Here is a 24,604-nt window from a genome sequence, read left to right as displayed (position 1 = left end):
GTAACCTATAACCAGAGGCTACAAAGAAAATAAAATGACTTTCAGGTGACACAAAATACAAACTGGGAGAAGAAACCAAGGTACTAATCAGGGTGTGACCATCTCTATCTGGCCCTAAGGGATTACCCTGATCTAAAGGAACTAGGAAAACTGAGCTCAGAGATCCCTCAAACATCAAATTCCAGGAACTTCTGAATAAATGGCAAAGCTGGAACTTTAACCCAGCTTTTTCTACTCCAAATCCCCTACACGAAGAGGGGTCACATTCCTCAGAGGTCCAAAACACAAGCTGAGTCATATCCTGACCCATGTAGAGGTCCTGGTGATAATTTCACCTATCAAAGCCCCATTTGGTAGGGCAAGCTCTCCAAGGTGTGAGAGGCTTTTAAAGGTAAAAATGGGTGTGGAGAACTGAGATCATATTTTGATTTCGCATTTTTTAGCTGAGAAAAAAACACAGGTGACTCTAACATTAATTAAAAGAAAACTTTAGTTGACAGACGTCATTTTTCTGCCTGTCAGCTGCCCCTCCTTAGTGAGCCCTCCTGCTAGGGGATATTCCTTGGCCAAACAACCAAGTCTCCAGAGCACTAACCAGTTCAGAGGAAATGGCGTACAAGTTGCACAAGAAATAGCAAGAAATCCAGATTGTATTTAAAGTGGCAGACTAATTCTAGTAAAATGTCTCCACCCACTGCTGCCCTTCCTGAGCCCATTATCTGCTGAGAATCAAAGGGCCTGGCTATAAATGTGGGTGTCCAGTGTCCTTGTAAGCTCCCTAAGCTGTATACATGAACAATACAATTAACTGGTAAGAAATGTGGAAGGGTAGGAAGGCCTTTGCACATCTCTAAATCCTGGCTTTCCTATCCGTTTTAAATCCCCACGCAGGAACTCTACAAAGGCCTCCTGTTTTTCCTCCATAACAACAAGTGAAATAAATGTGCATTTTATGTTAATCTTTCTCATAATTAAGAAAGGTAATCTAAATTCACTTTTACCCTACTAGTACCAAGTTTTAAAATTCAGCTTTTTTTTTTTTTTTTTTTTTGAGACAGGGTCTCGCTCTGTCACCCAGGCTGCAGTGCAGTGGCGTGATCACGACTTACTGTATCCTCAACCTCCTGATCCTCCCACCTTAGCCTCCTGAATAGTTGGAACCACAGGCACATGCCACCATGCATGATTAACTTTTGTATTTTTTGTAGAGACGGGGTTTCACCATGTTGCCCAGGCTGGTCTCCAACTCCTGAGCTCAAGCAATCTGCCTGCCTCCGCCTCCCAAAATGCTGGGATTACAGGTGTGAGCCACAGCACCTGGTCAAAATTCAGCATTTTTAAGAAATAAGAGAATATGAGAGGAAAAGGCACATCAACTTACATAAGATGTTTAGGGCGAGGAAAAGCTTTTAAACAAATTACAACATTGATCTACCTCTCAGAGTAGTCATGAAAGAAAAAAACCAAAGCATTGCGAAACATGGGGGAACATAAAGGACAAACCAGCAGTGGCACTGGTCCACATACACATTCCATTTCAGCGTGTGCCTGGTAAGATTCAGCTCTTTTCTGATCCAGAGCGGCCCCATGGTCACTGCAACTCGTTCTTTATCCAGTGAACCAAGCTACTCACTGCAGGGTACAGTGAGACAGGAATTGAAACACCCAGATATCTTGGCTACATTCCCTTTTTTAACCTCCTCATTAGGAATTATGACTTGCACATGACTTGTGATGAGCATGTCACATTCCTGTACATAGATGTCACCTTAATCTTCTAAAATCACTGCTTTACCCATAGCTTCTTTTCTCAAAAATCTTTAAAACCTAGACAATGTCTATAGGATAAAATTCCAGCCCTTGAGCCAGAATTGAAGCTGACCACAGTTCGGCTTCCACGGGACCTCCCACTGCACTCTGGAGAAGGCAGCTGTGAAAGCACCCACGTTAGTCTGAGAGCCAGGCATTGGAATTCTAGCTCTGCCACTTTACCACTTGTGTCATCCTGAGCCAGTTACGTATCTTTTTGATCTTCTCTTTTTAAAAATAAGAATTCCCTCATCTTTAAAACAAGAATTCCCTCATCTTTAAGACAAGAGCAACAATACCTATGTCACAACACTGAAGGATGAAAGAGCTGGCAGGTGGCATAGAGCAGACGCTATTACTTTTCTCTCTAGGTCCAGTCCAAATGGTCTGCTCTCCATTCTCTTGAAAGCTTTCCCCAGCAACTCTCCACCAGTTTCAGAAGCACACTTTGCTTCAAGGCCCTCCCCTCTTCTATGAAACCTCCCTGCCTCAGAATCATTTTCTCCTTGAGCTTTACAATTCTTAGATTCTAAGCCAAGTTTGTCCAACCTGCGGCCCATGGGCCGCGCAGGACGGCTTTGAGTATGGCCCAACACAAATTCGTAAACTTTTAAAAAATATTATGGTTTTTTGGGATTTTTTTTTAAACCTCATCAGCTATTCTGAGAATTAGTGTATTTTACATGCGGCCCCAAACGATTCTTCTTCTTCCAGGGTGACCCGGGGAGGCCAAAAGATTGGACACTCCTGTTCTAAGCCAATTGATCTGAAATTATCCTTCACTCAAATGTCACTCCTCTTTCCCTAAGGAGTCCACCAACTCAAGACCAAGGGTTTCGCTAATTACCAAGTCAATCCAATCTAAGCGTTCAGTAAAAAAATACTTTTAAGGTAAGAGTTGCCTTGGAGTTGTCCACCAAAATGGTGTCCTTCTGGCCCAGTTAAGGGATAATAACACTTCCCATATATACACTTAAACAATTTTTCTTCCCCCATATCTTGGGGACTTTTTCCAAAGGTAATATTTGCTAGATAGCCTGGGCCCAGTGGCTCAGGCCTGTAATCCCAGCACTTTGGGAGGCCCAGGCGGGTGGATCACCTCAACTCAGGACTTTGAGACCAGCCTGGCCAACATGGGGAACGCTGTCTCTACTAAAAATACAAAAATTAGCCAGACATAGTGGCAGGCACCTATAATCCCAGCTACTCAGGAGGCTGAGGCAGGAGAATCACTTGAACCCGGGAGGCGGGCGTTGCAGTGAGCCGAGATTGCGCCATTGCACTCCAGCAAGAGAGAGAGACTCCGTCTCCAAAAAAAAAAAAAAAAAAAAAAGAAATTTTTAAATAAAAATATGCCAGATAAATAAAAAGGAGGGTTAAATCTATGTTAGTCACCTAGGAGCTCTCTGCCAGACCAGCAGAATTTAAGAAGCCTTCACTTCATGCATTCAACAGGCTCTTCTTGAGTTCTGGCCTTGTGCGGTCCTTAATTCAGCAATGGAGATAGACCGAAAAATTCAGTCTCTATCTTGGATTAGCTTTCTGGAACCTAGACTATGTCTGATCCTTTAGAAACCCCTAATTCTGGTAAAAAAAAAAAAAAAAAAAAAAAAAAAAAAATCAATTCAGGGATTCACCTTCTGAAAAATATTAAAACAATGCAGCTCTTTGGGTTTTTAACCCTGCCGCCCCATCCCAAAATGGCCAGTTGCAGTGTGTGCAGCTAAGAGGTAGCTGAAAACAGTCTTGCAGATGGGATAATGAACTCTTCGCCATTCCCAAGACCCTGCTGTCCAAACAGCAGAAACACCTGGGTGGTAATAAAAGCAAGAGCTGGACTAAGGCAGTACTAAGGCAAATTTTCTCACTGAAGAAGTTATTTTATTCACATTAATCATCAACTACTTTCATATAAAGATCCCAGGAAAATGCAATAAGCCCTCTTTAGAAACACTTGAAAACACTCTCTTGAACTCTATACTCACAGTTACTAAATTATTGGATAAGGTGCCATAAACGTTGACTAGAGTGTGGACCCTTTAATACTTAGTGCGCGTCTGCACAAGGGCAAAAAGTGAACCATCCACAAATAAACATAGCTTAACTTGTTGCAGTAATAGCATGCAAAGTTAATTTTCCTTTGTTTGAGTTCCGCGTGTGTGTCTGTGTGTGTTGTGCGTGTGTGTATGTGTATATGTGCCCGCGCGCGTTCTTCAAGGAGCCTGCATACAAGCTGCAACAGCTCCAGGTAGGAATTCGAGTGCCGCCACCGAGAGGCGAAGCGGTGCGCAGAGCCCGCTCCCAGGGCGTCCCGAGGTCGGGTCTCCGCTCGGCACCAGGCAGCTCTTCACCGCCGGACCCTGGCCGCGAGGTTCCCCACCCCCAACCGCGCGGCCCCAGCCGGGCCGGAAAGCAGAGCCAACCGCTCCTGACCGCCCGGGAGGGCGGACCCTACCGGCCCCGCTCCTCTGCGCCTGCGGCGGCCCCCACGCGCGTACTCACGGAGCTGGACGCCGCTGCCTGGGCCGGGAGTCGGGAGTAGAGGGAAAAGGGCTGGGAGGGCAGGGGCGGGACCGGGCGCGACACGCGGGAACCGGGGCCACCCGGCCCGGAGGCGCTTACCTCTGCGCTCCCCAGCCTGGCCGGGGGCGGCGCCTGAATGGGGTCTCGCCGGGAGCCGCGCGGCCCCTCCCGCAGAGAGGGCGGGCGGCGGGCAGGCATCCGCGCCCCGGGCTGCGGCCGGGCTGCAGGGAGAGAGAGGGGAGGGAGCGCAGATTTGAGTGGAGGGGGCGTGGAGGATGTGCGCCTCCACCCAAGACAGAGAGGGTGGGCTGCTGGAGCCCGGCGGAGGGGAGCGCTCAGAGGCGCCGGAGGGAGCGAGAAAGCCGCGCCGAGAGTGTGCGAGGGAGGGTGGGGGACAGGGGTGAGGGAGGCGGGGGCCGGGGGCAGCAGGGACGAGAAGTTGGCCCCCAGACTGGACGGCCCTCACCTCCGCACCATCCGACCAAGAGTTGTCTGGGTCTGGAGCAAAGCACAACGGGGTCTGAAACTTTATGTCATTTTCTCATACACACGTGATCCCCCTGGAGTCCAGATGGTTTCAATCACTGGAGGAAAAAAGCGGCTCTTCTGGTATGCGTGAAAAGCCGGAGCTGGGAGAGTCTGGGAAAAGCTGCCTGCACAGCCCGCCGGCCTTCAAACAAACCGATGAGCTCTTTCCCTTCTCCCAGTTCTCAGCCTCGGGGGAGCCCTACAAAACACAAACGAAATTCAAAGAAGCTACTTTTGGTACTGCAGCAGTAGCAGAACTCCCAAAGCACTAGGGTTCCAAAGAGCCTGGTCTCAACCGAAAGCTCCAAAAGGGATTCTGAAATTTTACTTTAAATACTCCACTGGTTTGCAAAACCAAAAACTAGAAAAGGGTGCCATTTAATAATAAAGCAATGGAATACCAGCATTGAGAATCTGTGATTAGTGGAATTTGAAGGAAATCATTAGCCCAGTATAACAATCAACTTGGAAAAGAAAAATGTAAATTACTTAAGATCCAAACCCATACTTACTTAGTGAGATGTTAGAAAACCGTGTAATCCATTTTTTACTCACGTAAATCACTGTAAATAAAATTTGATATCGAAATGCAAAACTGAGCAGCAATGAAAATTGACTTTTGAAGTTTCAGTTTTACACTGACTTTACAAATTTACATTTCGAAGGAGCCAGTGTGTATGAACATAAGCAGGCTCTAAGGCCAGGACATGTTCCAAAATCCAAGCCAATTCAATTGTCACATATCCTAAGGAGGTATTTACTCAGCTGCAGGACAAGCATCAAATATAATGATAATGAGTTTAAGATACATCCTGAGGCAGGGTGCAGTGGCTCGTGCCTGTAATCCCAACACTTTGGAGGCCAAGGTGGGCAGATCACTTCAGGTCAAGAGTTCAAGACCAGCCTGGCCGACATGTTGAAACCCCATCTCTACTAAAAATACAAAAGTTAGCCAGAAGTGGTGGCAGGCACCTGTAATCCCAGCTACTAGGGAGTCTTGAGGCAGGAGACTCCCTTGAACCCAGGAGGCGGAGTTTGCAGTAAGCCAAGATTGCACCACTGCATTCCAGCCTGGGCAACAGAGTGAGACTCTGTCTAAAAATAATAATAATAATAATAATAGATAAGATACGTTCTGGAAATAATTTAACTTGGTCAAGATCGAACACAAATAATGGCAAGAACCAAACTGATAAAGTCTATTGTTCCTTTGCCAAAAACGGATATTACACATGAATTACTAGTATTAACTCCTTGTCTCCAAAATACTGAGGCCAAAGGACAGTTTGGCCTTTCTAGCAGAGGGCCTTATATGCGGTGTGATGCAGTCTGCACATGAAAAATAAATCAGTTCCTCGTTGAGTTGGTTCTACATTAGGAAAGCCCAAGATTTCAGCTGTTGTTGAGGCACACTGAAAAACATAAAGGCCAAAAATCAGAACAGGTTTTACTCCAAAAATCAGAACCGTTTTACTTTAATCAGAACAAGTTTTACTCCAAACTCACAATCTAAGTGAGTTTCTACTCTAGTTCACTGAAGTGCTTGAACCCTTCAGGAGACCTGGGCCATATTTGGATGAACTTAGCCCTCTCCAGTCTTTTCCAATCTCTCCAATCTCAAATTAGGATGATTCTGCTCCAAATGTGGAACAAGGGAACCCATGAATGTAAAGGCAAGCCACAGAATTTAGCAACCCTCCAGGTAAATTCTACCTGCAGCTCTCTGAGCTCTGTAAGGAGGTTCTTAAGTCTCCCACTTTCAAAACTATTGGAACTTCTACTACTAAAGTCCCGTTTTCTTTGTAACATCTGTAAGGAAAGACAACTCTACAGATAGCATCAAGATTTTCTCTATTCAGACCCAGGACAGTAATTATTTTCATCATTGGCAGCTGCTGCTGCTGCCTCTTATATGTGCTGAAGCAATGTAGGAGGGCAATAATGAGATATAAATACTTGTTCTTTTTGTTTGCCAGTTCCATTGCAAATTATGCATGGAACTGTTTCAATTCTTAGGAAAAAAACTTCATTAGATCTGCTCTCTCAGAAAGAAAAGTAATATCCCTTAAATTGTCTAAATATAGTCTAAATATAGCCTTGAGTCTAAACTTCACATATGTGACTATTAGTTCATCTTAATACTGGCCAAATATTTATTAGAAACACTGACATCAGAAATGTTGGTAATGCTATATTTTAAATAGTAGTAATATAGTAATTTGCATTAACCTAATGTTCACATCACTTGACAAACAAGGTCAACTATGTATAAGAGATGGCAAGCTCTTTGAGGACAGCAACCTGGCCTGTCTTGCTAATAATTACATCCTATCTGCCTAGCACATTGCCCAGCATGAAATAAGCGCACAGTAAATACATGCTGTCTGAATAAATGAAAGATAAATAAAAACACTCCTCATGAGGTCACAATCCTGTTGTAGAGACATGTGACTTATAAACAACAGAATGAAATAGCCATGGGAGGATACTAGCAACAAAAAAGAGGAAGGGATCATTAGCATTAGCCAGCTTTGGACTTTAATCACAGCATATATTCAGAAATGTGCAGAGACTGCTGAAAATAGGAAGCGCTTGTAGGAAGAATTTGGTAAATGTACTGCCTAATTTAGGGGTCTGAGATATACTTTCCCATGTTCCATTATTCAGTCCCATCAACACAGAGCCAAGACAAGATTTGAGCATAAACATCCTGGCTCTAATTTGGATAGTATGAATACTGTTCCTTTCATCCTCTCTCATATGTCTCCTCCACTCCCAAGCCATTTCCTCTGTACTGTCTTCTGTCAGTCTAATGAAAGTTTCCTAATCTTTAGAAGCAGTAGCTTTGGTTCTCTTTGTGCAGAGAAGTACAATATGCCCTGATTACATGGTTATATTCCATACAGATGCCTGGCAACACATCTTATAGCTAAGGGTCTGTTTAATATTTTAACTCTGAGAGCCTTATAATTCAACTACTTTGTTATATACCAAAATAGAACTTGACATCACAAAGATGAGCCTTACTTCCTTTTGCTATTTTAAATCCTGCACTTAAGCATGGTGAGTTGTCTGGGTTTTCTGGTTCATGAATTTTGCTTTGGCATGTTTTGCTTTTTCCTTTGAGGGACAGAAGTGTTAAGATTTTCTAGGAAGATTTTCAGGTTTGCAGGTCTAGCACTCAAGAAACAATGTTTTCCTCCTAGGTACTCTGCCTGTAATATTATATGTGTTCATTAAACAGACAGTGAGAGTCGGGTTCAGTGGCTCATTCCTATAATGCCAGCATTTTGGGAGGTCAAGGCAGGAGGACCTCTTGAGTTCAAGAGTTCGAGACCAGCCAGAGCAACATAGTGAGACCCCAGTCTTAAAAAACAAAAAAATTAGCCGAGCATGGTGGTTTATGTACACCTATAGTCCCAGCTACTCAAGACATTGAGGTGAAAGGATTGCTTGAGCCCAGGAGGTCGTGGCTCCAATGAGCTATGATTGCACCACTGCACTTCAGCCTGGATGGCAAAGTGAGACCCTGTTTCAAAGAAAAGGGGTTGGGGCTGTGGGGCCTTATTTATGCTTCATGATCCAAACAACTAGTTTTCTCTAAGGCAGACACCTGGGAAAGGTGGTTGGCCTAGATGACTTTTAAGTGTTCTAGGCCGGGCATGGTGACTCACGCCTGTAATCCCAGCACTTTGGGAGGCCGAGGCGGGCGGATCACGAGGTCAGGAGATCGAGACCATCCTGGCTAACACGGTGAAACCCCATCTCTACTAAAAATACAAAAAATTACCCAGGTGTGGTGGTGGGCACCTGTAGTCCCAGCTACTTGGGAGGCTGAGGCAGGAGAATGGCGTGAACCCGGGAGGCGGAGCTTGCAGTGAGCCGAGATCGTGCAACTGCGCTCCAGCCTGGGCTACAGAGTGAGACTCTATCTCAAAGAAAAAAAAAAGCAAACTACTTAATTTTCTAAATTGCAGTGAGTAGGAAGCCCAGAAACCAAAACTGCATGCAAAAATTTTTGACACTGTGATTTGTTTTTTTAAATTTTACTATTCTTATTTTTTTGAGAAAGAGTCTCTGTTGCCCAGGCTGGAGTGCAGTGGCACAATCATAGTTCACTGCAGCCTCCCACCTCAGCCTCCCCAGTGGCTGGGACTACAAGCACATGCCACAACACACAGCTAACTTTTTAAAACAGAGATTTTTAAAAATCTCTATTCTGTAGAGATAGGAGTCTCACTGTGTTGCCCAGGCTGGTCTCAAACTCCTGGGTTCAAGCGATCCTGCCACCTCAGTCTCCCAAAATGCTGGCATTACAGGCATAAGCCACCACCACTAGCTGACATTTTGACCTAAAAATTTTTTTTTATATGTAGGTAAGATATACACCAGGTAAAAACTTCAGAAACAATTTAAAAGAATATATAAATGATCCCCAATATATGGTGGTTCAACTTACAATCTTTTGACTTTACCATGGTGCAAAACAAATACTCATTCAGTAGAAAGCATACTTTGAGTCCCCAGACACCATTCTGTTTTTCACTTTCAGTACAGTATTCAATAAATTACATGAGATATTCAACGTTTTATTATTTTATTTAGATCTACACAGAATTAAAGGAGAAAATTAAATGTAGTACTCCTGGTTAATATCATTAACATAAGTTACAGGGTTATTAATCAAGATCTTAAGAGAAGAATTAAGATATACTATAGGCCAGGTATGGTGGCTCATGCCTGTAATCCTAGCACTTCGACAGGCCTAGGCAGGAGCATCATTTGAGCCCAGGAGTTCAAGGCCAGCTTGGGCAACATAGCAAGACCCCATCTCTATATTATATTAAAGTACATATATATACTTTAATCTTGTCAAGCTGGTAAATCTCATTTGGACTTCAAGTGTTATTACTGAGGTTTTAATAATTAAAAATTTTTTAAAAAGTAAAAATAAATTATTCATTTTCTTAAAATATATAAGGAATAACTAAACTGAGTTGTATTACTTATGTCTTTTTTTAATAGTAGATTATATTTCCTGCCTTGGATACCATGCAGTGCCTTTTGTTCCCTCCCTACTAAGTGTACAAAAGATAGGATACATCCAATCAAAGTTCTTTTTCTATTATCAGCTCACAAAACGGTTCACTCCAATCCATTTATTTTATTTTATCCTGTTATGTTGTTTGGGGTTTTATTCCAGATAGCAAGCTATCTAATACTTATTTAGATAAAGTACAGTGGCTCATGCCTGTAATACCAGCATTTTGGGAGGCCAAGGTGGGCAGATCACCTGAGGTCAGGAGTTCAAGACCAGCCTGGCCAATATGGTGAAACCCCGTCTCTTCTAAAAAGGTAGCGAGCGCCTGTAATCCTAGTTACTCAGGAGGCTGAGGCAGGGAGAATTGCTTGAACTCCGGAGGCGGAGGTTGCAGTGAGCCAAGATTGTGCCACTGCACACCAGCCTGGGCAACAGAGCAAGATTCTGTCTCAAAAAAAAAAGAAGAAAGTAATAAAGCAACTTGACTGCTGATGCTGGGCAGGCTGGATCTGAGAGTAAATGAAATGAGATGCCAGGTGGCCTTTAGATGGACAGGAGACAAGAAGAAGCTCAGAAAGCTTCATCCCACCTGGATGGTCCCCTCGCTCCTCTGTCTTGCTAAGTCGTCCTTTTTTTTTTTTTTTTGAGACGGATCTCGGCTCACTGCAAGCTCCGCCTCCCGGGTTCACGCCATTCTCCTGCCTCAGCCCCCTGAGTAGCTGGGACTACAGGTGCCCACCACCACGCCTGGCTAATTTTTAAAAATATTTTTAGTAGAGATGGGGTTTCACCGTGTTAGCCAGGATGGTCTCAATCTCCTAACCTTGTGATCCGCCCGCCTCGGCCTCCCAAAGTGTTGGGATTACAGGTGTGAGCCACCGCGCCCGCCGTTTTCTGTTTTTTGTTTTTTGTTTTTTTTAACACTAGTCAAATGAAGCAGTGGGAGCGGAGAAGGAACAAAGAAATCTGTAACTGGTTGTCATCAATTAGTTGTAAACATCACCGCACTTGAACCAGCCTGGAGATAATTATTTATTGGAAGAAATTAAAGTCTAAAAACTTACTCATTTGAAACACTAGTTACCAATCTTTGTTCTAATGGTATCAGTCTTAGATTTAATGAATTATCTCCAGATGAAATAATGATTTATATTTGTCACTGAATTCACTGAATTTTACCCAACATGCATCCCTGAAACCAGAATTGTGAAATGTAATATCATCTTGTCATTCTCCATCTTACTAGCAAAACAAAAATCCGTAGTTCCCCCCGCAAAAAAATCATGATTGTATCCATAGCTCCTTATTCATTTGTTTATTCATTCAATAAGCACTTATTAAACATCTGCAAAAGACTGTTTTTGACACTGGGGGAAATAAAAGAGAAATAAGTTGTGTAAGCAAATTTAAAATCTAGTGATAAAGGCATTAATTAGCAACTACTCAAAAATAATAGCACACAAGAGATAAAGAGGAGGAAATATGGGAATTTGCAGAAGTAGTAGAGATTCTTACTAGAATTTAGAGAAAGAGGGTTGGAACTGAACCTCCAATGAATGTCAGAATTTTTATTTCAATCAATAGAAAAGAAGGGGAGAACATTTTAAACCAAAGGAATTGCCTAAGCCATGAAAATGAGAAACTAGCTGTAAGAACAGTGACTGGTCCTCATTTGACTGAAGTAGGAAGTTAAAAAGGTAAATTAAGTGGGAAACAGTTTGGTGGTTCCCCAAAAAGTTAAACATAGAATTACCATATGACCAGCAATTCCAATCCTGGATATATACCCAAAAAACTGAAAACAGGTGTTCAAATACTTATACACAAAAGTTCATAGCAGCACTATATACAGGACCAAAAGATAGAAATAATCGTGTCCATCAACAATTGAATGAAATTTTTTTTTTTTTTTTTTTTTGAGACAGAGTCTCACTCAGTTACCCAGGTTGGAGTGCAATGGCTCGTTCTTGGCTCACTGCAACCTCCACCTCCAGGGTTCAAGCAATTCTCCTGTCTCAGCCTCCCAAATAGCTGGGACTACAGGCCCCCACCATCACGACCGGCTAATTTTTGTATTTTTATAGAGATGGGGTTTCACCATGTTGGCCAGGCTGGTCTTGAAATCCTGACCTCAGGTGGCCTCAGCCTCCCAAAGTGCTGGGATTACAGGTGTGAGCCACCACGCCCAGCCAGGAATGGATTTTTTTAAATGTGGTGTATCTATACAGTGGGATATTATTCCACCATAAAAAGGAATAACATTCTGATACATGCAGTGTGAGTGAGCCTTGAAAACGTTATGCTAAGTGAAAGAAGCCAGACACAGAAAGTCACATATTGTATGATTTTCCATCAATCCATAGAGACAGCAGATAAGTGGTTGCCAGGGCTCGGGGGGAGAAAGAAATGGGAAGTAACTGCTTAGTGGGTATGGGATCTCCCTGAGAGTGGTGAAAATGTTTTGGAACTAGAAGTGATGATTGCACAATATTGTGACTATAATTAATGTCACTGAATTATACACTTTAAAATGGTTAGGTTTTATGTTGTATAAATTTCACCTCAAACATTTTTTTAAAAGGTAGACTTGGCTGGGCATGGTGGCTCACGCCTGTAATCCCAGCACTTTGGGAGGCCGAGGGGGGCAGATCACGAGGTCAGGAGATCGAGACCATCCTGGCTAACACAGTGAAACCCCATCCCTACTAAAAATACAAAAAATTAGCCAGGCGTGGTGGCGGGCGCCTGTAGTCCCAGCTACTCAGGAGGCTGAGGCAGGAAAATGGCATGAACCCGGGAGGCGGAGCTTGCAGTGAGCCAAGATAGTGCCACTGTACTCCAGCCTGGGCGACAGAGCGAGACTCCATCTCAAAAAAAAAAAAAAAAAAAGGTAGACTCACTAGTGCTCACTGTTATACTTCCCAGTCCACAGAAGTCTACCGTCCCAGTCACTGTGCAGTTAGGCTGGGCCGTGTGACTGTCCAACCCTCGTCTAGCCAAGAGGCTGTGAGCAGAAGTGACACACGTCACTTCCAGGCCACAGCATTGAAGAAGGGGTGAGAGATGTCCATGCCTCTCTTCTCTGCCACAGAAACCCAAAGCCATGTAAGACTGTAGCGGACTGGTTCCCTGAATAAACCAGTATCTCCCTACTGATCCGTGCTGGCCGTGCTGGATACGTACAAAATATCCTCATTGTCTTAAGCCACTGAAATGTGAGAAGCTGTTATTGCAGCATAAGCTTAGCTCCTCCTGACTGATACAGGATCAGATCTAGGAAGGCCATGAAGGCAATATGAAGGAATTTGAATTTGGTTCTAAGGATGTGGGGAGACAATATTTTTGAGAACAGTGATATGATGTGCATTTGAGGAAAATAACTCTAGAAACAAAAATAGCTCTTAACCTTTGCTGCATGTCAAAAATCACCCAAAGAGAACTGTAGTCATCTTCCAATTCCTTTATAAATTCTTTAAATAATAAAATATTTGTCCTCTGGAGAAAAAAAATCACCTGGGAAGCTTTTCAAAACATAATGCTCTGGTCCAAGACATCTCCAGGTATCCTGAATCAGAGTCTTTATGCTAGGCACATATGATTGAAAAAAAATTATGGGAAATTCTAGACTAGAGGTTAGAGGCAAGGAGGAGATGTCAAGTTCAGAGATGACCAAATTCACATACTTAGTGAATTCAAATAAACATTCTAATAAAATAATGGAACGATAAATGCTTAGGGAGTTTCGATTGAAATAGTTAAGTTATGAAAAGGTTAGTCACATTAACATTTGTACAACCAGAGTTATTACTTTGAACATTTAGGTACCAATAGAATGGTGGTGGTAGTTTTCAGGCATCTACTCTATTACTAACTAAGCAGCAGCCTACCCCAACATTTCCATTATGCTGGGGACCATGGTTGACATATCACAGACAAAGGACAGAGCCATCTTCAGTCTCCTGGAAGGCCAAACTGTTACATCTCCTTTCCTTCTTTGCTTCCTTTTTCCTTTTCTTTTAGGATAATTGGCATTCTGTGCTGTTCTTAATTCCTTCCTCCTAGGTACTCATCAGTCAACTTTCAACTAATCAAGACTTGAAGAGCCAAAATATTTAAGAGCTCAAAAAGCCTAGGTTACAGATGCATTGGAAACTGTCACTTTGAACTCGGTGTGTGTGTGTGTCTGTGTGTGTGTGTGTGTGTGTAGTTTTTACTACCAAATGTGATTTATTATATGTAATTGCTAAGAGTCTCAGCTTTCCAGAACAGAGTTTTCAATATTGTGAAGAAATAAATCGTTTTCTGACAATAATTCAGTTTGTGTTGCAAAATGCATCTTCAGAGCATCTCAAGAGAAAGTGATCTCCAATAAATAGCACTAAAGCTGACTGACAGAAAAACTATCTTCATTTCTAAAATGGACAAGCCTTGAAGCAGGAGGATAGCTTGAGGCTAGGAGTTCGAGGTCACAGTGGCTATGATCACGCGTGTTATCTCCTGGAGGTAGCAATAATAAAAAATAAAATAAATAAATAATAATAAATAAAATTAACAGGCTTCACTACAAACCTCCTCCCAATACTGAATACTGCTCAACAATCCTTTTATTCCTAGTGATTTCGATCCTCTTCTTGTTCCCCACAGCAACTGTCCCAAGTCTCTCTGTTCCCGAAACTTCCAACTACTCACTCTCAGGAGGTAACCTTGCCTTCACCACTGAGAAAGGAGAAGTGTAAATTCCCTCAACTTTCCCCTACCATGTCCAAATGTATCTTCATTCCCCCATCTCCTGTCTCAGAAGCATGCTCACTCTATTTCTTTTGAAGAATGACCCTTACCTATGTTGAATCTCCTGTTTCCTTCATCTCATGTCTTCCTCTTTCCTGTTCTTCCCTTTCATTTTTGTGAGTACCCCCTCCAGTGGTTTTCTGTGAAAGGCTGCAGAGGAGGTAAATTTTTTTTACCAGCTGGGAAATATAATGTATTTTTTTTTTTTTTTGGTCTTTGGAGGCTTGTAGGATCTTTTCCTGAAAATTCATAGTGATGTGCCTTAGTATGGGTACTTTTTCAAACATTGTTCTAAGGCACTTGGTAGTCCTTTTTAATCTGGAGGCTTATGTTCTATAGTTCGGGAAATGTTCTTGTACTGTTCCTTTAATAATTTCATCCCATACAATTTCTCAAATTTCTCTTTCTACAACTCCTATGACTTCTATGTTGGACCTCTTTGATTGATCTCCTAATTGTCCATCTTACTGTCTTTTTGTTCTACTTTATGGGAAATTTTGTAAATTTTTTCTTCTAATTCTTCTATCAATTTTTAAAATTTCAACTATGATATTTTTACTTTCCAAAATGTCTTGTTATTTTTGTTTGTTTGTTTTTGAGATAGTCTCACTCTGTTACCCAGGCTGGAGTGCAGTGGCATGATCTCGGCCCACTGCAACCTCTGCCTCCCGGGTTCAAGCGATTCTTGTGCCTCAGCCTCCTGAGTAGCTGGGATTAACAGGTGCCCGCCACCAAACTTGGCTAATTTTTGTATTTTTAGTAGAGACAGGATTTCACCACATTGGCCAGGCTGGTCTCAAACTTCTGACCTCAAGTGATCCACCCACCTCGGCCTCCAAAAGTGCTGGGATTACAGAAATGAGCCAACATGCCCAGCCAGTCTTGTTCTTGTTGTTCCTTTTCTCTAGAGTATCTTAAGCTTCTTACTTAACTTCTCTATTCTCTTAATATCTCTATAAACTCCTGTCTCTATGACCACTCTTTTTCATTGTCTTTCATTTACTATCTCCTTCTCTGTATACTCTTTAATTGGAATTTTTTTTCTTGGCTCTCTTCTACACAGCCCATCCTGGGCATCTTATCTATTTGCATGGTTTCAATTAAATTTAGCTGATATTGCCAAACTATTATCTCTAGCTCTGACTTCTCTCTTTTAATTTCTAGACCTGAACTTCCAATTACCTTGTGGATATCTGCACCTGGATGTTCCACAGACACCTCAAACTTTACATTACATTGCTAGCTTCCGGCATCCTATGCTCCAATCTCATAAACAACTTGTCATTTCCCAGAAAATATTATAAAAGGTAACATCTCTGATGGGCCCAACTCAAATGTCACCTTTTTAACAAAGCCTTCTCCAACTTCCTCCTACTCCTTGGCAGAATAGATTACTCTCTCCCTTGGCACCCAAGGCTCAGTTCATAGCCCATAACAGTTGTTCATAAGTATTGCTCACCATGAGCCAATCTGCTGACTGCCAGATTGTGAGCCTCTTGAAAGCATCGGTTATTTATCTATCAGTATAAGCTCCATCTTTAACCTCTAGCAAATAGCTGTTAATAAATAGCTGTTGAATTACAATAATTTCAGGTGAACATACAGTATAAATATTTGACTATGTAATCATTAATCATAGAATGTAACCAGAAACCCACTAGAAAAATACTACGTAAGTTTCAAAATGCATCTATGGTTATTTTTAATTTTAAAATATTATCATTTTTTGGTTGGGCACTGTGGTTCATGCCTGTGGTCCCAGCACTTTGGGAGGCCAAGGTGAGTAGACTGCTTGAGCCCAGGAGTTGGAGATCAGCCTATGCAACACAGCAGGGTCCTGTCTCTAGAAAAAATACAAAAATTAGCCATGCATAGTGCTGTATGCCTGTGGTCCCAGCTACTTGGGAGGCTGAGGTGGGAGGATCTCTTGAGCCTAGAAGGTTGAGACTGTAGTGAGCTGTGATTGCACCACTGCACTCCAGCCTGGACGACAGAGTGAGAGTCTGTCTCAATCAATCAAACAATTTTTAAAGATTATTTTTTAAAATAAACATTCCCAATCTTATCTAAAGGCGCATTCTTTATAGTCACTTGCACAGAGTTACTTGCTCAGAGTTCAAAAAGCTAATTCCGTTTTAAATCATCTGCTCACCCAGGTGGGCACCTGAACAGCTCTTAGAATACAGAACATATTTTGTTGTTGTTTTCATTTGGGATAACTACAGATAAAACCAAAGAAAAGGCAAAAAGAGATCTCTTTGGAATATATGACCCATATAAACATTAATAGTGGTTAGCCAACAAGCATTTTGATCATTTTTTTTTTTTCCAGAAATGTCAAGTGATTAAAGAGTGAAGAAAACAAAGACACTCTAACTAGAACACTGCTACTAAGGGCATTATGAAACTGAATGAAGAATGTTCATTCCTATGCAGGGATTAAGTGTCATTAGGGGTTTTTTGTTTACTTTAGTTTGATTTGATTTTCTTTTTCAAACTAAGCCCTAATGCCAAGTCTTACTTTTTTTTTTCTTTTTCCTGTTGAACTGATGCTATGTTAAGATATAAGCACAAACATCTCATAAGTGTTTTAAATCCATCCAATTGTTTGAGAAGACATACGTGCTGGGCCTATGAAACCAAAACATTAGAGCTAGGAATTTTGATGAAGATAATAATTGCTTACAGACCAGCTTGTTTTAACTTGCTGAACAAAGAATACAATTTTATACCACATTTTCATCAGAGGCTTTTTCTCTACATAATCACTACTATAATGAGCACTTTAAAAAGGGAGATTATTTACAGGTTAAGGAGTAAGGAACTTATCAATTAGATTCCATCATCTTCAAAATTTCACTTACTCAAACTTTAGATTAATAGAAAAACTTTTTTGGCTGACTTAAGTGATGTTTTGAATCTTTACAAACCATTTGTTTAGTGTGCACAGCATAAAATCTAGGAATGAAGACACCCCATTCTTTCTAGTACTGCCCTCAATGGTTCTATAGCCTTGGCTAGGTCAGTAATTTCTTTGTATCTTAGTTGACTTCTTGGATTTTTCCTGTATAGAGATACAGTTCCATCTCTCTCACATCTTAAAAATGCATTCAGGCTCTATGCCTGTGTCAGAAGTTGCTCTCTCACTCCTTTCATTTGGTTACTTTGATCACTTGCAGACCCTCTAATTCATGATTCAACCAACATTTATTAAGGACTTTCTCCATGACAGGCAATTCAGTGAAGGTGAGGATGAGATCAGTCCCTAAAAGGATACTAATACTAGTTTACTAACAGAAAAAAAAATCCCAGCCATCCAGTAATTCTGTTGTTTCACCCTAACTCTTTGGACTTCCTTTTTTTTTTTTTTTTTTTTTTTTTTTTGAGACAGGGTCTGTCATCCAAGCTGGAGTTCAGTGGTGCAAGCATAGCTCACTGCAGCCTCAAACTCCTGGGCTCAAGCAATCTTCCCACCTCTGCCTCCCAAGTAGCTGAGATTGTAGGCACGAGTCACCACATCTGATTTAGATTTCCTATTCTTTATTTCCTCTAGAATATTCAGCTAGAAATTCTAAGAATTAAGTTGTGGTAGGTTTACAGGATTGGGTTAAGGCAGTCATTCAGTGATGGGTGGTTACAGGGCCAGGCAGTCTAGGAGTCAACATGGTTTCAAAACAGAGGTAAGTCATGGAGTGGAGCAAAGTCACCAATTTCACAAGATGAAGATAACTCTTCATGCATGGTACCAATGATGACCCTTGGTTTGCTGAATCCTTTGGCCTTATAACTCTACCCTTTAAGGCAGAACTCTCTAGACCTCACTCTGCAAGCTATGTTGACTTCTGATTCTCTTAAACAGGGAGCCATTCATCTCAGCCCGTAAGTCTTCAGTATCAGTGTGTTAAAGCCAGAGTCATGTCTTCCAACTAAGTCTGAAATCTTGTAAACAGAGGAAAGGGAGGTGGGAAGTAAGAGATCTATGTTGTTCAGAAGGACTAAGGGGCCATTTTTTAACGGCAGAACTTAAATTTGAGACTTCCAACTTCGGATATTTGCTCATTCTTCCCCATCTACCAATTCCATTGGTACCTGTGTGACAACTTCCTCCTCCGCTTTGTCTCTGACCTGTCGCTTGCCCTGATCCTTGCCATTTAGAGGCCATTTGGCTCTGATCCATGACCTTGTTCTAATCTTGGGTCACGGATATGCTACCAATCTAAAATGTTTATCTGGTTCCTGACCCCTAGCCTAGGCCTGATCACAAACTAAATTATTCTCTTGCCACCTGTCCCATGACATGCATGTCAGTCTCATCACAGTTTCTTGTCCTGCTTCCCCACCCACGGCTGCCTATAGTTCTAGTGCTGGCCAAAGTTATAGAATGTTTTTAAATTCATTCTGGAAGGACAAAGTAATTAAGAGATAATTAGTTTATGTGACAGCAATATGCAGAAAGGACATAAATTTGCTCACAATTAACTGTAGTATGTGCATCAAGTTATTATATCTTTCCACACCTCAAGCTTTCAATCTCTAAATTAATACATTTGCTACCACATTCTCTCAAAGATATATTTATGCATACTTAATTAACATGTACTCTGGGAGTGCAATAAAGCTATAATACATTCCTGCTTCCTAACTATATAATGAGTATTTAAAACATTTAGAAACAAATTGGCTCCCAATAAGGAATAAAAATGTTGAGTAACTTATTTTTCAAATATAATATCTATGCCACTTAACTGAATATTTCTGAAATGTTATATAAAAAGAAAAATATTATAATTGAATCAAGAAAAGCATACTATTCTGAAAAAATTCAGTGGTGGATTCTTTTTCATGGTAAAGAAGGATTTTGGAAATGTTGACAACTATCCCATAATTAATAAGTTTTATATGTTCAGCTATAATTACATTGAGTTTTCAGAAAGAGAGACTAATATGAATAATATTATAGGAAAGGAATATTCTTTTTTTTTCCTAATTTTTTTTGGTGGGGAGAACAGAGTCTCAGCTCTATCACCCAGGCTGGAGTGCAGTGGTACAATCATGGTTCATTGCAGCCTTGACCTCCCAGGTTCAAGTGATCCTCCTGCCTCAGCCTCCCATGTAGCTGAGACTACAGATCCACACCAGGCTAATTTTTAAAAATTTTTTGTAGAGACAAGGTCTCACCATGTTGTCTGGGCTGGTCTCAAACTCCTAGGGTTAAGCAATCCTCCCACCTCAGCCTCCCAAAGTGCTGGGATTACAGGCATGAGTCACCATGCCCGGCCTAGGAATATTCTTTTGAGTACATTTTATTAGGTTAACTTGCTTTAAGGCTTTGCCTTTTCTACTAGTGAAGCACTAAAACATATCCATTTTCCTTTTAATTTAAAGACACAAAGATTTTCATTGCTCTTACATGAAAAGCATTCTAAAGTGTTAGAATAAAGTTTACTTCTAAAATGTGAAAAAGTTAAAGGAGATTCCTCACCTCAATTCTTAGGAGATACTGTATCTGGAAAGGGTAAACAGAAGCAAACAGTTTCCTGAAATTGTGCCAAGGCTACATGTCAACTGCCCGGCAGGAAATGCTTTGGAGGACCTAGATAAACAGACTATCATCTTTCTCTGGCTTTTTATAAAGCAAATGTACTGAGTTAAACTAGCATCATAGACACAATAAGCAGAAAAGGGCACCAAGAAATTTTAAATAATAGTCCTGTAGGATTTATGACAATTAAATAAGTGGTCTGTCTGTCACTTTTAATATACATGAACCTCACTGCTCAACAAACGTACTGAATACATGTCTGTTGGATTTTTGCAGTAAATTAAATCTTATCATTCCATTAATTTTCATCATGATTTTGGTGAAGATTTATCTTTTTTTTTTGGTGGGGGTGGAGACAGAGTTTCACTCCTATTGCCCAGGCTGGAGTGCAATGGCGCGATCTTGGCTCACCACAACCTCCGCCTACTGGGTTCAAGCGATTCTCCTGCCTCAGCCTCCCAAGTAGCTGGGATTACAGGTATGTGTCACCACACCCAGCTAATTTTGTATTTTTAGTAGAGATGGGGTTTCTCCATGTTGGTCAGGCTGGTTTTGAACTCCCAACCTCAGGTGATCTGCCTACCTTGGCCTCCCAAAGTGCTGGGATTACAGGTGTGAGCCACCGCTCCCGGCCTGTGAAGATTTATCTTACAAGAAATTTTCATTTAGCAGCAGCTGTTAATATTTTAGCATTATAGAATGATAAAGCTTTCTTACATTTATATAGCGAATAAGTTTTCAAAATATTTTGCATTATCTTCATTTTTTCTAACATCTCATTTCATAAGTGCTAGCAATAATGCTTAGGCAGGTTAAACAATTTGGTTGTAGTCAAAGATTAAGTTAGTCAGAGAACCAGGTTAAAATCAATTTGCCTGAAACATTTGCCAGTATTTTCCCTCTGTCCCCACTACATAACAGAAAATAGATTTGAAAATCCCACTACTATTTTACTAAAATAATCCTCCTACCTCACCTTAGTTTACTTTACTTAACTGCAAAAAGGATGATAATCTATGTGTTAACTGAGAAGATCTACTGTCAACCAAATAAATCTGCCTTGCATGAAGTCTACTCAGCCCTTCTGTACCTTTTTTCTCTCCACCAGCCACATGATCTATTCAGCACCAATCCTAACCACCCATCTTCTCTTTCTGCTTTCTCATACTAGAAGCATCCTCTGCCCCACATACCTTATGCCCAGTCTTGCCTGGTCACAAAGGGGAGCAAAACTTCCCTAATTAAAGGAATAAAGTAATATAAAAGGTGACATACCTCTCTACTTGCTATATTCTTTACTCAAGGCACCTCAGGGCCGGGCGCGGTGGCTCAAGCCTGTAATCCTAGCACTTTGGGAGGCCGAGACGGGCGGATCACAAGGTCAGCAGATCGAGACCATCCTGGTTAACACAGCGAAACCCCGTCTCTACTAAAAAATACAAAAAACTAGCCGGGCGAGGTGGCAGGCGCCTGTAGTCCCAGCTACTCGGGAGGCTGAGCCAGGAGAATGGCGTAAACCCGGGAGGCGGAGCTTGCAGTGAGCTGAGATCTGGCCACTGCACTCCAGCCTGGGCGACAGAGCTAGACTCCGACTCAAAAAAAAAAAAAAAAAAAAAAAAAAAACACTTTATTATAAAATACGCTTTGTGTTAGATGATTTTGCCCAACTTTAGGCTAATGTGAGTGTTCTGAACATGTTTAAAGTAGGCTGTGCTAAGATACAATGTTTGCAGATAGGTGTATTAAATGCATTTTTAACTTACAATATTTTCAACTTAAAATGAGTTTATCAGGATGTAACTCCTTCCTAAGTCAAGGAGCATCTGTACAAAACTGTTAAAACAGTCATTTCAGGATTTTGAAAACTGAGACTGGGCTCGGTGGCTCATGCCTGTAATCCCAGCACTTTGGGAGGCCGAGGCAGGTGGATCACCTAAGGTCAGCAGTTCAAGACCAGCCTGGCCAACATGGCAAAGCCCATCTCTACAAAAAAATAAAGAAAATAAAAAAAACTAGCCAGGTGTGGTGGTGCATGCCTGTAGTCCCAGCTACTCCGGAGGCTGAGGCAGAAGAATCACTTGAACCTGGGAGGCAGAGGTTACAGTGAGCAGAGATTGCGCCACTTCACTCCAGCCTGGGCAACAGAGCACAACTCCATCTCAGAAAAACAAACTAACTAACTAACTAGAGGCACATGACAAATTAAAAAGCATTTATAAAGGAAAAAAAAAACAAACTATTGAACCTTGGTAAGAAAAATATGAATCTATGGTATTTTGAGTTTTTCCAATCCCTACACTCCCTACCCCCAGCTCCAACATAGTAGTTCTATCAGGACAGTAAAATCCATGAAAATCAGCAGCTCTGCAATGTAATTTGGTACGTAGGACATTGTCAGAAACAAGTGATCTTGGTGGTAAATGATGGGGAAAGTCAGTATCATTGCTGGTTGAAATTGTAGTTTTGGTTGGGACAAGTAACAGACCAGTCAGAAATTTGACAGGTAGATGTAGGGAAAAAGACAGCCATAGTGGAACCTGACACCCTGTCTGGAAGGCTGTGTACAAGTGCATGGTTATGCATATGCCCAGGACAGACCACAGTGGGCTACAGATGTTAATGGCTGAACGTGAAGCCTTGCATACATAGAAAGAAAATTGGGGCAGACTTGACTGAATTCTATTTCTTTGTTCTTGTTTTTTTAGAGATAGGGTCTCACTACAGGCATGCACCACCATGCCCAGCTAATTTTTAAAAAACTTATTGTGAAGACAGGGCCTTGCTGTGTTACCTGGGCTGGCCTCAAGCTGTTGGTCTCATGCAGTTTTCCTGTCACAGCCTCCTAAAGCACTGGGATTATAGGCATAAGCCATAGCCACATGGCCTTGACTGAACTTTAAGTGTGTTCCCTAAACCATACACAGATTAATTAGCAAACAGTAGAGCCTTACTAGGCTTAAGATTAAGGTTAAGTACAATCTCTTCCCAGTTATTAGCTGACCACTAGCTATGATGACCCAGGGGCAATTCCTAGGAATCAGACTTAAAAATAAAACCAAATTGGGCACAGTAGCACACATCTGTAGCCCCAGTTACTAAGAGGCTGAGGAGGGACAACTGCTTGAGCGCAGGAATTCGAGTTCAGCCTGCACAACATAGTGAGACCCCATCTCATAAAAAATAAAATAAAATAAAGTAAAATAAAATAAAGCAAGAATTAGAAACAAAAAAATTAAGGAGAGATGTCAGTAGCTACACACTACAGGGAAGAAAGACTACAGAATCAGTCCAGTCAACTCACTAAACAAATAAACCAACAAACAGCAGCAATCTCAACAATCCTTAGGTAGGGGTGGAAATCAGAATCTGGAGTTGCCATTATACATTACTTAAAATAGCGATCAGCAAACTACAGCCCATGGCCTAATTATGGCCTACTGCTTGTTTTTTAAATAACGGTTTATTGGAAGACATCTACTTTCATTCACTTATATATTATCTATGGCTACTTTCACATTACAACAGAGACCACATGGACTACAAAGCTTAAAATATTTTCTATCCAGTCATTTATAGAAATAAATTGTTGACCTCTGATCTAAAATGTTCAGTTTTCAACAAAAAATTGCAAGACATACAAACAAACAAAAAGTGGGGCCCATATACAGAAAAAGGTGCAGTTAATGGAAACTTTTTATGTAGGGGCCCAAATGTTAGACTTAGCAGACAGACTTCAAGGCAGCTGTTGTAAATATATTCAAAGAACTAGAGAAAACCAAATTTTAAAAATTAAAGGAAAGTATGGCAACAGTGACAATATAGAATACCAATAAAAAGAAATTATAAAACAAAACAAACAGAAATTATGGAGTGAAAAAAATAATTGAAAATTCACTAGAGGAGCTCATGAGCACATTTGAGATTACAAAAAAAGAATCAGTAAACTGGAAGATAGATAGATCAATAGAGATTACACAATTTGAAGAAAAGAAAAGAAAAAGAATGAAGAAAAATGAACAAGCCTCAGAGATTTGAGAGATACCACCAAACATACTAACATATGTATAAGAAGAGTCCCAGAAAAAGAAGAAAAAGAGAAGGGGACAGAAAAACTATTAAAAAAAAAATGGCTGAAAACTATAAATTTGAGGAAAAACAAATCTACACATCCAAGAAGATCAAAAGAACTCCAAGTACCATAAACAGAAAGAGGTCCATACCCAGAAACACCAAGGTTAAACTGTTGAAAGATTTTCAAAGAGAAAATCTCATAAGCAGCAGAGAAAAATGGATCATCATTTACAAAGAAACCACAATCAAATTAACAGATGACTTTTTATCAGAAACAATACAGACTAAGAAAGCAGGGATCA

At 41.1% G+C, this 24,604-nt stretch overlaps 2 protein-coding genes across 5 annotated transcripts in view; one reads left to right on the top strand and one right to left on the bottom strand.

Moving 5' to 3' along the window:
• The window catches only part of DENND2B (DENN domain containing 2B), a 177,646-nt gene extending 172,830 nt beyond the window's left edge, over positions 1–4,816 (bottom strand). The window contains exon 1 of one of the 4 annotated variants that reach the window (XM_050756094.1): positions 4,799–4,816. The gene's annotated coding sequence lies outside the window, so the exon portion shown is untranslated. Of the gene's footprint in view, positions 1–4,311; positions 4,382–4,431; positions 4,451–4,798 lie in introns of those variants that run through there. The other 3 variants (XM_050756097.1, XM_050756095.1, XM_050756091.1) reach the window with 3 other exon arrangements.
• AKIP1 (A-kinase interacting protein 1) overlaps positions 1–24,604 on the top strand; it is a 210,676-nt gene that overhangs the window by 166,122 nt on the left and 19,950 nt on the right. The window lies entirely within an intron of this gene.

This window comes from Macaca thibetana, chromosome 14 (genome assembly GCF_024542745.1).
Source record: "Macaca thibetana thibetana isolate TM-01 chromosome 14, ASM2454274v1, whole genome shotgun sequence".
Classification (NCBI taxonomy): Eukaryota; Metazoa; Chordata; class Mammalia; order Primates; family Cercopithecidae; genus Macaca; species Macaca thibetana.
This window is presented reverse-complemented; position numbering and strand designations above follow the sequence as displayed.